General features: G+C 33.4%; 1 protein-coding gene across 1 annotated transcript in view; it reads right to left on the bottom strand.

The window, feature by feature from the left end:
* The window catches only part of dnr1 (E3 ubiquitin-protein ligase defense repressor 1), a 119,239-nt gene that overhangs the window by 31,464 nt on the left and 70,507 nt on the right, over window positions 1-17,268 (bottom strand). The window lies entirely within an intron of this gene.

Here is a 17,268-nt window from a genome sequence, read left to right as displayed (position 1 = left end):
TTTCCATTTTTCAAAAAGAAAATTCGAAAAACATGACTGCACAAGATTAATGTCCGCTTCGAAGATACTATGTAAATAAATCTAATTAAATGGTCTTGATTGCGTACTCTTTGAACGAACAACAAAAGTATTCTAACAAGATTAAAAAGTAGATTTTATCGATCGTTATATTCGCTTTTCGACCATCAAAAAAAAAAAAAAAACAAAAAAACAAAAAAAAAATAAAACCAAAAAAAAAAACCAAAAAAAAAAAATAGAAAAAAAATTGAAAAAAAAAGAAAGAAAAAAGAGAGAGAGAGAGAGAGAGAGAGAGAGAGAGAGAGAGAGAAACAAGGGAAAGAAAATAAACAACATCACTTTAGCTATTTTTCGCGTTGTAAGTTAAGCATAGAAGAGCCAGATACTCTTATTATACGAGAGGAAGGAAATAACCGTAATGTCCTGGCTTTTAAGGAGCACGAGAACTGTTTCCTAGAATAAGACTCTTTAGAATCATCTCTCTTGCCGTTTAATTACTTCTTACGAGAGTTCCTTCGAAGATAAATAAGAAACCAGCGAGAATTCGGTAGATCTTTCGATCTCTTTAAAAATTAAAAGACGAAAAGGACGATTGAAATTTGATTTTTTCCATCATTCGTACGGCCCTGATAACCCTCTCTCTCTATCTCTCTCTCTCTCTCTCTCTCTCTCTCTCTCTTTCTCTGTTTTACTTGCACGTATTACCGGAACGTTACTTCTTCTCTCTTTCTCTCGTACTCTTTGTTTCTCATACTGTTTTCGTTCTCCCGCTATTATTTATCTTCTGTTCGTTAACCTCGACGTTGACGAGGCGAGTCAACAAGGACTGACTACGCGTGCGTGGGTGCACCTGGCATATAAATCAGTCTAGTACGGGCGTGTAGAGAAAAGAAAAGAAAAAAAAAAAGAAAGAAAGAAAAAACAAAAAACAAAAAACAAAAAAAAAAAGAAAAAGAAAAAGAGAATAAGAAAAAAAAGACGGACAATAAAAACGAAAAGAGTGAGACTAAAAGGCGAAGAGAAATGAGAATTAGTAAAGAAAAAAAAAAGGGGGTAAAACGATTGAACAAGACATCACGCGTAGGTGCTATTAGTAGAAGTTCTCGCTCGCTCTCTCTCTTTCTCTCTCTCTCTTTTATTTATTTATTTCTTTTTTTATTCTTTCATTTATTTCCTTCTATCTCTTGCTTGAGTATCTGTCGAGAGTAAAAGGAGAGTAAAAAGAGAATAAAATGGGATAAAGAAAGAAAGAAAGAAAGAAAGAAAAAAAGAAAAAGGAAGCAAATGCGTACCTCATGAGTCAGCGTCTGCCATGATCGCGACCTGTTTACGTTCTAAGTCCTCTGACGAATCACTCGCTTTCCATTACGACCTCACTACTCACTCTTACAAACTCCTACTCTTCGCTCAAGCAGCATTTATTTTTAAAATGCCGCAAAAAATAAGTGTAATTTCTGGATGATTTCTCTTGTTATCCTTTCTTTTTCTACACCCTTTACCTCCATCGTTATTTTTCTTCCTTTACTACTATACAATTCTTGATATTTATTATACCTCTTTACGAGAACGAAGAAAGATGCTAATGATACGGAGAAAGAGAAAGGACTATAAGTATAAGTTCTTTCTTATCTATGCGATAATTAAGCACTTCGTAATTCGAGGATTCATTGCCCCTTAAGAAAATCGTCACGAAGCTTTTCAGAGACACTATGATCTTTACGAGTTGAAACGATGACGAATTTAAAAGTATAAAATTGTATTGTTTTCTTTTTTCTTTCTTTCTTTCTTTCTTTCTTTCTTTCTTTCTTTTTTTTTCTTTCTTTTTTTTTTTTTTTTTTTTTTTTTTTGAAGAAGCAATTTACGCGAGTTTTCTTTTATTAATTTTTTTTCGATCAAAACGTACAATAATATTATCATTTGATTTTGTTCAATTGCAAGAAGATAAGTATATTACTTTCTTATTTCTTTTGGAATATTATACAAATACATATAACCTTGAAAATTAATTCTTCTTTTTTGAAAACTATAATTGGAGAAGATGCGTTCAAAACGTTTCCAATGTTTTACCACGTCGTTGGTGAACAGTAGTGACGATAAATTTTCGAGTCGCTTTTACTTGCCTCGTGCTTGTTTTATCCGTTGAAGAGAAGGAGAGAGAGAAAGAGAGAGAGAGAGGGAAAGAGAGAGAGAGGAGAAAGTAGCAATATCGCAAACGAGTGTATTTTATAAATTGATGAGATAATTCCGAAAAGAGTACGAGAGTAACGAAAGTATAAAAGTTATAATATCAAACTTGCCTTAACCAAACTAATAACTTATGGTAAAAAATTCTCTTTCCTTGTTGCTTTGACAATATAATAATAATGCATATATTGTACTTTCCTATAGAAAAATAAGCAACTAGAATTTGTGACCATTAATTTCTCTCGATCTATGAAATTTCTTATGATGTAACGGGGAAAAAAAAAAAATGTAATCTAAAAATAAATATTTGACAAAAACTTAGCTCATCGTAAGACTACGTACTCGTAAATCATTAGTACGAAATTCATCACGTTCAGCGTTGATTTTCGAAAGCTTCGTGAGTCATACAAAAAAGGAATTCATCCCTCGCAAGACTGGCTCATCTCGTAAACGTCAAAGAGGCCAAAAAGAGGAACGTCGTAGTTACTCCTGCCTTGTCTGCCGTTGTTTCTTGCTCCCGATGGAATCTCAAAGGGGAATTCCTATTCGTGCGTCCTGTTCTCTCGAAACTTTCTCTCTCTCTTTCTTTCTCTCTCTCTCTCTCTCTTTGTATTTCTACCCTCTATTCACCATTTTGCCCATAGCTTTTCCACGAGACTTGTACTTGTCCTTCGGCGAAACCACACGATGGACGACGGTTTAATGACTGTCGCGTAATTGAGGTTTTCCAGAGTTCAGACTCACTGTCAGGGTGAAAGAGTGGGAGGTACAAAAGGGCGGGAGAAGGAGAGAGAGACAGAGATAGAGAGAGAGAGAGAGAGAGAGAGAGAGAATAGGGTCTTAGAACACTTCGGCACGTCGCGTAACGTTTTTTAACGCGTTACCCTTGTTTCTCCGTTTTTCCTTCCTTCAGTCCGTTTCTTTATTCGTTTCCTTCTCCGTTTCTCAGCTTCTTTTTTCTTCTTGTATCCTCGAGAGGATCGTTAGGAGACTTTGGTACAAGAAGAGTAAGAAGAAAGACGGAATCTTTCTTCCGGGCCAATGGCTATTCTTGTGATATTCTTCGTGAAAAGAAAAATGTAGAGTTTTGTTCTTTCTTTTCTTTTCTTTCCTTTTTATTTTTTTTTTTTTGTTGTTGTTTCGTTTTTTCTTTTCTTTCTTTCTTTCTTCCCGGAGATTGATATATACATAATATTTTCGACAAGAGTATCGTTTTCTATTTTTCCGATGTGTTTGATGAATTGAAAAAAAAAAAAAAAGAAAAGAAACTCGTCAACGAAGCGCGACAGAAGGAATAAGGATAAAGAGAGAGAAAAAAAAAGAAAGAAATGAACGCAAAACGATCGAGGATAGTCGAAGAGTTATCGCTTAATTTAATGACGTTTAATGATCCACGAGGTCGATTCAACTTGCAACGAGTATTATCGACGACTCACCGGAAGTTTCCGTTTCAAACTTTTCACCGGGCCAACCTGGACTCGAGGACTCCGAGAAAACTTTCCATCCGAGTTAGCTTATAGGGCAAACATCGAAATACTTTACCAAAGTGGAGAGAAACTTTGTTGATGAGCGTTATGTATCAACCTTCTTCGATGTGAAACCTAGCTCTGTCTGTGCATAAACTATTTCGATACTAATTCGTACTAATTCAAATCATTTATTACTTTGAAAACATATATATATATATATATATATATATATATATTAGGTTGGAAACTATGAAACGGGCGTTTTTGTTTAGTTATTTATTTTCATTCAACGCTCGTTTCATAGTTTCCAACCTTATATATATATATATATATATATATATATATATATATATATCTTTGTTTAAATTATACGAGTATTTTTTCAAGAATTATATAAACTTTTCATATTACAAATCATTCTAAACTTTAACACTTTACGATTCTTAGATTGAATATATCCGTAAAAAAAATTTATTGCTGTTGAAGAAATTTTTCTACCCTAGTAACCATCTCTCTCTTGATTGCACATAGACACAGACAAACAGATAGACACACACACACACACACAAATACACACAGAAAGAGAGAGAGAGACAGGTGTTCTATACATAGATGTATAGAGCAAAGAAATGCTGTTAAATGTTTTCGCAAGGGACACAAGGAACTCCCGTTTTCTTATCGGTCGCGAAGCCACCGGTAATAAGTTTGAAAGAATTATGGTACTGACATTTCTGTCTTCTCCTTTCTCTCTCTCTCTCTCTCTCTCTCTCTCTCTCTCTCTCTCTCTCTTTCTCTCTCTCTTTCTCTCTCAGTTAAACGACACGTTTATCGCGACACGCGATAACGTTGTGCACGCCGTATCGAGCACGTACGATTTCCACGCAAGTTTGAAACGAAAATGGACAGGGCGAGAAAGCGTGATTGGTGCAAGGGGGTTGAAAAATAAGTGAAAAGGGAAGTCTCTCTACCGGTTTATGCGAAGGAGCAGCTACTCCACCGGTAATACGACTTTTTTTCTTTTCTTTTTCTTACCTTTTCTTTTTCTCTCTCTTACTCTCTCTCTCTCTCTCTCTCTCTCTCTCTCTCTCTGTCTTTTTCCTTCTTTTATGCGGAGTACCAGAGTCGAATTCAATAAGTATCGACTTCGCATTTAGTATATCGATACACCATGCGTTCGAAACTGCACCAGCAAGGCGTATCGAGTTGCCTCGATACCGCATTTTACGGTCACGAAATTCTCTACCGTTCCCAAACCTCGCCAACCCCAACCTTCAACCTCCCTGGTTGGGAGTAATTTCTTTTTACCCTTCGTGAATTCGAAATATGTAAAATAGTCTAAGGGAGTGGTCGTTTCGAGTAACGTAAAGTTCACGTAAATGATTTTGATTATTGAAATGAAAATAATTCTTATATCTTGTGAACTTCTTAAAGATATTAAATTAAAAAAAAAAAAAAAAAAAAAAAAAAAAAATATATTAAATAGAACGTAGGTGTTGTATCACTTTTATCTTAATTTCCAAGAATCACGAGTCAGCTTATTTGGCCACCTCTAAGAGAAATAAACTCGCATTTTCATTCCGAGATAAAGAAAAAGCGACGTCGTTCGAGAGATAACGTGATATTTCACCCCACAGTAATGCGCTGGTCTTTTTCCTTGGTGCTACAAAAAATTTGGTACTTCCAAGTGTCCGAGTAAGTTAAGAAACACAATGGACGATCTCGTTTCTTGCTTTCTTTTATACCTATACTATATCTGTTATATATATATATATATATATATATATATATATATATATATATACACTTATATATATATATGTTTTCTTGTCATCCTCACCTTACTTGCTTTATATAACTATGACTTTGGAGTAGAGAAAGAGAAAAAGAAAAAAAGAAAAGTCGTAGAACTTTTAATGAAGAATCTCTGTTCTTTCCTGTACGAGTATGGTCTTTTCGACAGCACAGTGAGGATATTCGATAATAAATAAAAAGAGAATCTTACCATAAAACCGAATTCTTCAAATTCTTAATAACTTTGGATTATTCATTTTTTTTCTTTTTTTTTTTTTTTTAACGTAATATTCCATGAAGAAAGGGATCATAATTTTAGACTTAGGGGATGAATCATGCAATGTATAAAAGTTTAATTTATAAAATACCGACGAAATGTTCCGTTCCTCGTTAGTTTCCCGTTTATAAATAATAAACGCGTAATGGATGCTATAACGTCGCGGTCGTTAATAACACGGCAATGGCGTCGCATTATCCCAAACGAGGAGCGGCGATACCGAATGAAGGGCCACTGCTCGCCATGGTGTAATTTATGGGCTGCCATTTAACTCTTTAACGAACGGCACACGGTCATCCAAGCAGTACGGCGACTTTTAACGGGATGTTTCAATCGTCGTTATTTTTGCGTTCCATGTGTATTTCTACGTAATTTTTTTTTTCTTTTTCTTTTTTTTTTTTAATTTTTTTTAAGTTGAAGCAATCGTAAGGAAAAACGTATCATTCGAAAATTTTGATAATCTGAAGAAAATTTTTGGGCCGAATTAATTCAAAATGAATTTGCAAAGAAAATTATCTGAAAAAAAAAAGAAAAAAATGGCGATAGAAAGAGTAAGAGTATTTTTTTTATATATAGAGCGTATAATCACCATTTGCAATTCTTTTGCTTTAACGAGCTTGCTTAAAAATTATTAGAGTGATTTATAAATATTCAAAAAGTGTGAGTTCTCGTGCACGTGTTAAAATCGTTTTATATTGTCTCGCAGACTTTTCTATAGCGATAGCGATTCTTATCCGCGTTAAAGATGCTCAGAAAAGCTCGTGGAAAATAGCTGCCAGGAGAAGGAGAGTTCGACGAACTCGATTTAAATTTTCCACAACGCCTCGCGGCTGTTACAACGACGACAACTACGATGAAGCCCTTTGTCCCTCGTGAGGTTGCCTAGACATTAAAAGAGAGAGAGAGAGAGAGAGAGAGAGAGGGAGAGAGAGAAAGAGAGAGACCGTTAAAGTGCAAATGACTTTTTCTAGTTTCGGAACAACTCAAAAACGTGTCTCTCGACATTCTACCAATTAAATTCGATGACATCGAAAGTTCTGATAACAACGATCAAACAAAATTCCGTCGATTTCTACTAATGACTATGATGCTAACAAAATTGAATTTTTTTTTTTTTTGTCTTTATAGAATATTAATCATACTTCATTGATAAATTGAAGATATTTCATTGATAAATAGAAGAACATAAGAAAAGATTACTATTATGTATGATTTTATAATGATATATTAAATAAATCTAAATTATCACGTTAATGCATGTAACATGATCATTATAAAAATAAAACACTTTTTCTCTTTTTATCTCTGTATCGCAAGTCTCTCTTCCAGTCTTGGCTAGAGTACAATACTCCTACATATTAACTTGTTTGTCAGGCACTATCGTTTTACACGTAATATATATATATATATATATATATATATATATATATTATATACTATACAGGTGTCAATTATCCAAGCGCTATGTGGATCGTTCCAAGTAAATACCAAAGAGAAGTTTACACTGCACGAGCGAGTTAATTAGCATGGCGGGTATTCGCACCAGTGTGGACCAGTTAATTAAGCTGCTTTCCTTTCACCCATTCCTCTAACTCTCTCTTTTTCCTTGTCCATATACAACATATATATATATATATATATATATATATATATATATTTATTTATTATATATAGTTACACGTACACACACACACACACATACACATAAATACAACAACAAATTAAGAATCCAATTACATTTACGAATGATGTCCTTCGAAAATTAAGTACGATCCATTATTGTTAATTAAAACAAGGAACACGTGCTTGCTGAAACGGAAATCTTTTAATAATGAAATTAAGCAACGATTAAATCTTTACTTTCTCTCTCTCTCCATCCCCCGCACCCCCCACTCCACCCTTCAAAAAAAAAAAAAATTTTTATAAATTCGTTTACGTTAATATAGCGTATCCTTTTTTAATAGAACCTTTAAAAGCTGATATTATATCTCTTGCGTTCTTCGTTTCTGTCGTAGAACGATTCTAACTCATATCTCTGCGATAGAAATATAGTCGGGGGACTTTTCGTTGGTTGGCGCTTCACCAAAATTCACTTTTCTATGCAAGATCGTAAAGGGTTGAAAATTTTTCCAAAGATTTTCAATTTATTTAGAAAATCAAAAATGGCTAAGAAATTCTAACAACCATTTGAATTTGTTATTGACTTTAGTAAGCATATTGAATTGTATAAAAAATTTACGAGAGTAAAGATAGTAAGAGATAAAAGGAAAGAATCAAATAAATGAGTTCGCGAAAAAAAAGAGCAAGAGTTCATCTTTTGGAAACTTTAACGAGTGTTGCGTATACAAATCATCCATGGAAAGTAACTTGAGAGCGATGAAACAAACAGGGGAGAAAACTTTTCCCCTTGACCGTTACTTCGAAATTCGTGGGACGGTAAAAAGTACATTACTGGTACCTAACTTAAACGTTATTGATACAAAAATGAAAGTTTTTTGCTGACCCAAATAAATTTTCTTATCTCAATATTGCAACGTTCATTTATCCGATTAACTAATTGCGAGCTCAATTAAAACAAAAAAAAAAGAAAAAAAAAAACAATTAATAAATAAATACAAGAACATTGATACCATTCGATCAATGATTTTAACGATGATAGACATTAAATAGAAATTTTATAAATCCAATTTGTAAAATTGTTCAATTAATTCGTGAACTTTGGGTTAACGCGAATATTGTTCGAGATAAAAGTAAAATGCTTCGTAGACGTCTTTTGTGATCTCGTTCAATCGAGGTACGTGTCTTGCGACCGAACAGCGGAATTAGGAAGGCTTCCTTGCTAGACGTTTATGTCTCGAAATTTCATTTCGAATGGAATCGACTTTCTATCCAATGCGAATGGACCGTCGACGTCCACATATCCGACACGCTATGCCTTTTCCTTCTCTTTTCCCTTTTCTGTGCAACCGAGTATGCCTGTGTTAGTCTATATGTCTATGTGTATGCCTGTGAAACGCAACGACTTACAATATTTCAATCCTTAAAAACTTTCTTAAGTGCACCGCCGAAGCAAATCTACGCGCAAGTCGACCGAAGAAAAGAGAACTGCAATGAAAAAGCTCGCGTAAAAAGCATTTTTTGCTTTCCGATTCCTTTCGTCTTTCTTCAATGTCGTCGCGTGAAAGAACATTATATATCTTTCTTGCATAAGCTCGAATGCGAATATAACGTGACGTATATTAATGCATCCTAAAATTCGAATTTTTCTTCATTGAATAAAATTCAAAGACCACGTGTAAATGGATCGTAATAATTTTATGAAAGATGTGTGGGGAAAGAGGGGCGGGGGGGAGGCGGGAAGTTGTTGCTCTATCAAATTCTTTTTTCTTTCTTGACAAATTAATTGCTACCGTCAAAAAAAAAAAAAAAAAATAAAAAAAATAAAAAAAATAAAAAAAATTCTTTTATATCATTGAAGTATACGTAGACGGTTTTAAAAGTATTCCCCCCTTTTTTTTTTGTTTCTTTTTTAAAACGATCACGATTTAATTTTCCTACTTAAAGGAAAGTAAAAAAGAAATTCGAACAATGCATACAATGAAATATGATAATGCGTAATGGATGATAAAAAGAGTGAACAATACGACCGAAAGAAAAGATAAAAAGTGATGACGAAGCGATTTGCGAGAAAATGGTTACTTTAAATGAGGCCATAGGGTGTCGCTTTTTAAGAATCAGAGGACAAGGATGAACGAAGGAGTAAAAAAGAAAGAAGGAAAGAAATGGGATGACTAAAAAGACGTCGATTTTCTAACCCCGCAACTTCCCGGAACGATTCCGGGTTTTCTTCGATGGTATAAATCGATTCCCACATTTCCATACCGTGGTTCCCTTTAAGCGTATCCTTTCAGACTTGGCAAGGATATGCTTTTATCAGACGGATTCCTTGAGAGCCCCGTACGTCTGAGAGAACATAGGCTACGCGTCCTTGCTGCTCTTATTTCCAAGAAAGAATAAGAAGAAAAACGTATTCTGTCTGTCATCTTCCATCTTTCTCTCTCTCTCTCTCTCTCTCTCTCTCTCTCTCTCTCTCTCTCTCTCTCTCTCTCTTTCTTTCTCGTTTTCTTTTTTTTTTTTCGAAGATATTTATGAAAGACATTACGATCTCTCAATCGATAAACGTTCTTAATAGATTTGAGTTCAATACTCGTGTTACATTATTAACTTCAAAAATTCATCTGAATGTAAACATATTTTTTGTGATTCATTTCAACGTAAAAAAATCTTAAAAGACTTTATTAAATATTCGTTTTACTTATTAACTTTAAAAAATTCATAGTAATTTACGTATCGTTTTTTTTCTTTTTCTTTTTTTTTTTTTCATTTTTTTTTTTCGAACCTCCTTAATAGACTCTTTTTTAATCATTCGTTTTACTTATTAACTTTCAAAAATTCATAGTAATATACGTATAATCTTTTCAAACGTCCTTAATAGACTTTTTTTTAATCATTCATTTTACTTATTAACTTTCAAAAATTCATAGTAATATACGTATAATTTTTTCAAACGTCCTTAATAGATTTTTTTTTTAATCATTCGTTTTACTTATTAACTTTCAAAAATTCATAGCAATCTACTTAATTTTTTTTTGTTTTGTTTTCCTTCCCTATATTTTTTTATCGGAGAAAAGTATTTCGAAGGAGTAATATGATCTTCCTGAAGGTGAATAAAGAGGTAAGGAATCAATAATATGTAAATGGACGGTACAGTGAACAGGGAAAGACGAATAAAAACGTTAGAAAGTACGATGGCGTTTGCATCCGATGGGTGTTCGTGTTTAAAATGAAAAAAAGAAGAGATAGAAAAAAAAAGAGATAGAAATAGACGAGATAGTAAAGTATTTATGGGATGAAACAAATCCAAACAAATCCAATATAATCCTGGCTATTATCTACTGACATTTTATATTCTTTTTCTTTCTTGATGTTCACATAAATATGTATATATTGAAAAATGCATCTTACACATGTTTAAATTTTCTATTTCCTTTTCGTTCTTGCCATCGTAAAAGCTAATTCGAAGGTACGCGTCATCATATGGAAATCAAAGAGGAAATCGAAAATACGTGACATCTACGAACTCGACGAAAACGAATTATTTATATCGCGATTTCAATGTAATTCCCTGGTCGTTTTAAAAGTATTTCTCTGGTTAATTACGAATTAAGCGGCTCACGAAAAAGAGTTAAAAAGAGCAAGAGATAGAGAGAAAAAGGGAGGGAGGGAAAGATAGGAGGAAAAGCAAAACGGAATTTTCCCAAGAGAGAATTATAACCGTTAATAAAATCATATTCTTTCTATTCTAGAAGAGATAAACGAGCTTTTGGAATTTTTTGTTACACAGTATGAAAATAACTATATCGGTATTTTATATATTCGTTTTACATATGTATATACGTACCCTACATATTATACCGATTAATTATAGAAATTGGAATTATCCCGAAAATAAAAGGCACTTTTAATTAAAAAGACGAAGAAAGAATTTTACTGTTTGATCTCACAGCTGATAACAAATTACGAAGTTAATGAAGTTTTGTTAATTCTTACTAATGAGACTTCTCGATACGAACACATTGAAATATTTGAATACATTTTTAAATTCTAACGAGAGAATTTTCTTATTGAAGATTTTATATTTATTTAACGTGAGTAAAAAGGATTTCAGCCGTTTTTCTCGTAATTTTTTTTTTTTTTCTTTTTTTTTTCTTTGGAAAGAAATGTTTGCCCAATTAATTATATCTAAAGTTGAGACCTTCAAAGATATTTAATAAAAAAAAAAAGTCTTGTGTTAGTGTTTCAGTAATAAAATGTCTTAAAAACACCTGACTCAATATCCATATTTATTATGTTTAAACTCATTACTTGTCATCAATCAGAATTACGTTTCATAAACGGATATTCTCTTTTCAATAGTATTAACAGATGTAACAATAAATTATTTATTCGTTATGCTATATTTGACGATAGAATATTAATAATAATGAATCGTATTAGTACCCGTTTCATTTTCATCCTCATTATCGTCGTTATTACGACATTATAATAAAGAAGAAAACGAAATTTCCTCTAGTCTCGCTGAATATATTTAAATGTGAACGAGTAAAATGCAAAGACGGTGAGAAAGAGAGGGAGAGAGGGAGGGAGGGGGGCAGAGAGAGAGAGAGAGAGAGAGAGAGAGAGAAAGAGAGTAGATAAAATAGTAGCTTAAGAAGAAGTATAATTTAAGCAAATATTAGTTTTCATTTCGTTAAAAGCGTTATGTCTTACGGTAGTTGAGCCTTGGTCTTACGATTGAAAGCGCTCATTCAAATGCTAGCCTGCACTCGTACACGTCGTTTCCTCCAATCGTAGCAAATGCTATGGCAAAGTGCACGTATACAGACTTTAACTTACAACCAGTGTTCATACACGAACGGAAAAGTTTTCTTATTATCTCTCTCTCTCTCTCTCTCTCTCTCTTTTTCCTTTTTGCTCTCCTTTTTAACGACAAATCGAAAAAAAAGAAAAAGAAAAAAAAAAAGGCTCTTATCACATCTTATATTGGTAACTCGAACGCGCGACAAGAACCTAGAATATTTCATATTAATATAAAAATTGAAATTTCTCATATTGAAAGTATCAAAAAATGAAAAAGATTAAAGAGAAAATTGTACTTCTTTTTTTTTTTCTTTTCTTTCTTTCTTTCTTTTTTATTTGCGTTCGTACACTTTATTTACGTTCTGAATTAATTCAACATACTCTCCGTTTATGTATACGCAATAGCATCTTGATAATCCACAGAGTATTTAAGCTTGCCTTTGATTACCCATATACCGGATTAACTCAAGTTTCGATTATACAGTTAAGTTTACGTTCGACCTGGATCCTTTCATTAAGCTTATATCGAATCGATCGAGTATTTCACGCTTTTCTTGTTTTTTTAATTGAAAGAAAAGAAAAAAAAAAGAAAATGGAGAAACAATAACAAAAAGAAGAAAAAAAAAACAAAGAAAGAAAGAACACTTTTAATTTTAATAAAAGACTATACGAACACAAATGATGCAAATTTAAATTCATTTTATCTCGAGGACACATAGAAGGAAGAAGATATTTCACAGTTACGAGAAAATAGGATCATTAAATGGAAAATGGTTTTGCTATGCAGCAGAAGGATTACAATATAATATCCTTCGTAAACGGACAAAGATAATCAATACTTTACGCAGCCATAAGTTATACCAACTTGGGCAGACAGTAAGAGGATCTTCTATACATTTACATAAGCTAGTCGAGCTGATCGATATTCTAAAGTGAGAAAAGCCAAAAGATGATAAGCGAATGTGATACGATCCATTGTATTGAAGAAAACACTTAACTTCACGATCTTAATAATTGTACGTAATATAAAACTGTGTGTATGTATGTATGCATGTGTCTGTGTGTGTGTGTGTGTCAGAGAGAGAGAGAAAGAGAGAGAGAGAGAGAGAGAGAGAGAGAGAGAGAGAGAGAAGAATATAATTTATAAGATTGAACACATAATAGTAATTGTTTTTATACGTGCAATATTATATAACTGTTACAAACATTAAGTTACAATTTTCAATATTAAGTTACGTGTGTCAAATAAAAAATATATTTTGATAATTCCATTTTAATTTCATTCATTCGTATGAAGTCATTTTCGGAATAAAACTATTACTCCTCGCATTCTTAAATTGTCAACCATTTAAGCCAATGAATTCAATCGAAACAACTCTTTAAGAAAATTGAACGAAATAACGAAACCATCCTATTCAAAGGACATCGGCATGAATTTGTAACGTTTGATCTTAAAGGTTATTCTGACAATTTAAAAAGTTCATTCACCCCGTTCCGTCTAGTAAGATAAATTTCATAAAAGCTTTAATTCACGTGTTGTTTAATGGTTTGTCCAAAGATTTTCAATGGATGCTTGCACTTTATTCTAATCTAATCTCACTTTCTATACCAACGACAGCTTTGAAACGTTGTTCGCATAGTTGACGTTATTGCCTCGAGAAATTGCCAAGAAACGAAATAGAATCTCATCCCTCTAAATTGTTCCTGAGATCTTCTGATTCTCTTTCGACGTAACGCTTTTATTTTCATTCGACTCGTTTATCTTTCGTTATCTCGATAGAAAGGGAAAATGCGACGAGTGCAGCGTGAAAAGAAATAAGAAAGGGAAGAAAAAGGAAGAAGAGGAAAAGAAAAAAGAAAAAAAGAAATAAATAAATAAAAGAGAAAGAAATTTCGATTTTAAATCCTCCTCCTTGTACTTCTTTCTCTTGACGTACGAACACAGAATGATGAGTTTAATGCTCTTAAGGGGGTAACTAAACATGTAGTAAGTTGACGAGACGGTCAATGCACTTTGAGTTTACGTTACCTCGCCGTTCTGTTTATTAACTTCATTAGCTCGTAAAAAAAGACACGTGAGACATCGTAAGGGGAACGTTGAAACGACGTTTGCACGTGGCTCGGATACGACTCCTCATTTTTCAATGGGGCTTCACGAGCTTCGACGTTGATGTTAAATTTAACTGGAGAACGTGAAAGATGAAGTATTTTCAGTACACTGTACAAATATGAAAGACGAAATAATTGAAAATTAATTAACACGTTAGCGGACCGTATAAATACGAGATTAAACGTAAATTAATAAATGCCTTTGATGAATTTATTTGAAAGTTATTACAGATCTGAAAATGTATAGTGCAGTCAATCAATTCATTGAAAATGATAAGATATGTCAATGATTCGTTGTATAAATAGATCGAAATAATAATAAAGTAAAATTGATTCTAATCGTTCGATACATGAGACGAACGTTCCGAAAGATTTTCTATGGAAGTAAGGTGTGATCGAAATTCTGTATGCATAGCTAAAAGCACGAATATCTATATCAGCCGTGAAAGTGTATGGATACGTGTGATACATGTATATGCATATATGGTATACATTGTATCTCGCATGAGAAAAGAAAAAAAAAAAGAGAAGAGTGAGAGAGAGAGAGAGAGAGAAAGAGAAAGAGAGATAAAACGAAGATGATCTTCGCGAAAGAAAAACGTGATCCACGGTGTGATGGAAAATATGATAATAAGGTCGTTCGTGGACAATAGCGTACTTCTTTCTGACACGTGCTCCAATTCCTTCCGCATCATACGATCGCGCAATCATCCCACTGTTTTTTAATATCCATCCACTCGTTTCTATCGACCGCGAGTGAACGACGATCGAAACGTTTTCAACGTTGACACCTTCGAATGCTCATAAAAACGAGCAATAAAACGTTTTCAAGCGGTAACGAGCTAGTCGTTCGTTGTCGAGTCAATTCATGGCGTTGCGAAAGAAATTCAATTAAACAATTCGATCGTAAACGAGAACGAAATGGCTGTCCGATTTATTATTTGCAATAGGATGGATATCCGTTAGCCGATGAATTTTAATGGTATGCTACGTTATGAACATCTACATATCAAACACATTTATATATAGAATAATAGATTTCTAGATGATCGAAATGTACAAATTTTATCGATAATTCAAATTCGTATAATATCATTCGCCTTACAAAATCGTAAATAATTACTATCAGTCTTCTCGTAAAGATGTCAATTAAACTCACATCAATTATAAACGTGCTCATACACGTGGAAAATGTCGTTACAATTTCAAGATAGTTTCTTCGCTATATTGCAACTCGTAAATACATTTGTTCGAACAATGATACTCTTCGTGTTAGAGGGAACACATTATATATATATATACATATATATATACATATATATATATATGTTTGTGTTTCTCTATCTCTCTCTCTTTTTCTCCCTCCCTCTCTCTCTCTCTCTCTCTCTCTCTCTCTCTCTACACTTTAAATTGCATTTCGTGCGAAATCCATCGCGCTCGACGGTTTCGCGCCCATCCAACCAGTGTTTCCGTCCGTTTGTTGGACGATTAATCGTTGGACGAACGGATCGTTCTTCCGTTTGAAAAAACTCGCTTATATGCTCTTCTCTCTCTCTCTCTCTCTCTCTCTCTTTCTCTCTCTCTTTTTCTCTCTCTTTTTCTCTCTCTCTCTCTCTCTCTCTCTCTCTCATTTTAGTTGGAACGCAACGTATAAGCACACGTAAGCGAACAGTCTCCCCGTAACATCTGTCGCGAACGGTAACGATAATCGCCGTATCAACTACGAGCGTACTGTGTGCCGAGCTATTATCATAATGGCCACGGTAGAGCTTTATTAACCGTTCTCTCTCGTTAATCGCATACGGTGCTACGCGACTATCAAGGGGAATGAGAGGGAGAAGGAAAGAGAAAGAGAGAGAGAGAGAAAAAGAGAGAGAGAGAGAGAGAAAAAGAGAGAGAGAGAGAGAGAGAGAGAAAGTTCGGTTTTATCAAAAATTAGTAATTCGTCAAATATATTTCAATATGACAAATATGTTATATATTTAGAATGATAGAATTAATATGGTAAAGTTTTTCGCATTGCTGAAGAAATAGAAATTATTTTATTACTATATGATCATTAATTTTATATATTAGACTTATGCTCCCAGAAATAATCAAATGTATATTAGAAAGAAATGAGAAATCAAATTTAAAGGAATTACAAATGTATGAAATATTTTATATTGCTTTTCTAACATTGGATATCCAAAGGAGAATAGTTTGATTTAACAAGTCAGAGAAGTCTCCTCCCTAGCTGAATATTCGCAACAAGAACAGAATTTCAATTGAAGTGTACGTCATGTTGAGTAAACTAGAATAATAAGCAGAGTAAAGAAATAGAAAAACAAAAAAAATAAAGAGAGAGAGAGAGAGAGAGAGAGAGAGAAAACAATACAATATGTCCATAAAAAAAAAAGATTAAAATAGCCTATGAGTTAATCAAAAGAATCGATTTTTCGCACTCGTATTTATTCTAAAACGAAAGATCGTATCCTTTATAAATGTAGTCACTGAGGCAAATGCACTTTTCTAAATACATGCATCATTGTAGATACATTTCTAACTTATATGTACATCTACATAGTTCTCTCTTTCTTTTTGTCTGTCTCTCTCTCTCTCTCTCTCTCTCTCTCTCTCTCTCACTAGTTCATATAAATGTATGACTTGCACGAGAGAAACACGCCGAGCGTCCATTTTACGATTCGCCCATTTTCGCGTTTTACCTCTCTCTCTTTCTCTCTCTCTCTTTCCATCTCTCTCACTCTCTTTCACACACATACACACACACATACTCTTTCCTTTTGACGAAACTACGGATTTTATATGCACTTTGTTACGTCACACTCAATTAACGTACTTTAAATATACCTTATTGCCGTTACTAAACGTTTGATGAACTTTTAATGTGGTACAATATACAGTAATTACATACAAACACGCAAAGACTATATCACGTCGATCGAGCTCATGTAAATAACAAAGTAGTTTGCTTTGGGTTTTGTAAATCGACAAGGGCCT

Source organism: Vespa mandarinia, chromosome 11 (genome assembly GCF_050613455.1).
Source record: "Vespa mandarinia isolate Hongniang chromosome 11, ASM5061345v1, whole genome shotgun sequence".
NCBI lineage: Eukaryota > Metazoa > Arthropoda > Insecta > Hymenoptera > Vespidae > Vespa > Vespa mandarinia.
This window is presented reverse-complemented; position numbering and strand designations above follow the sequence as displayed.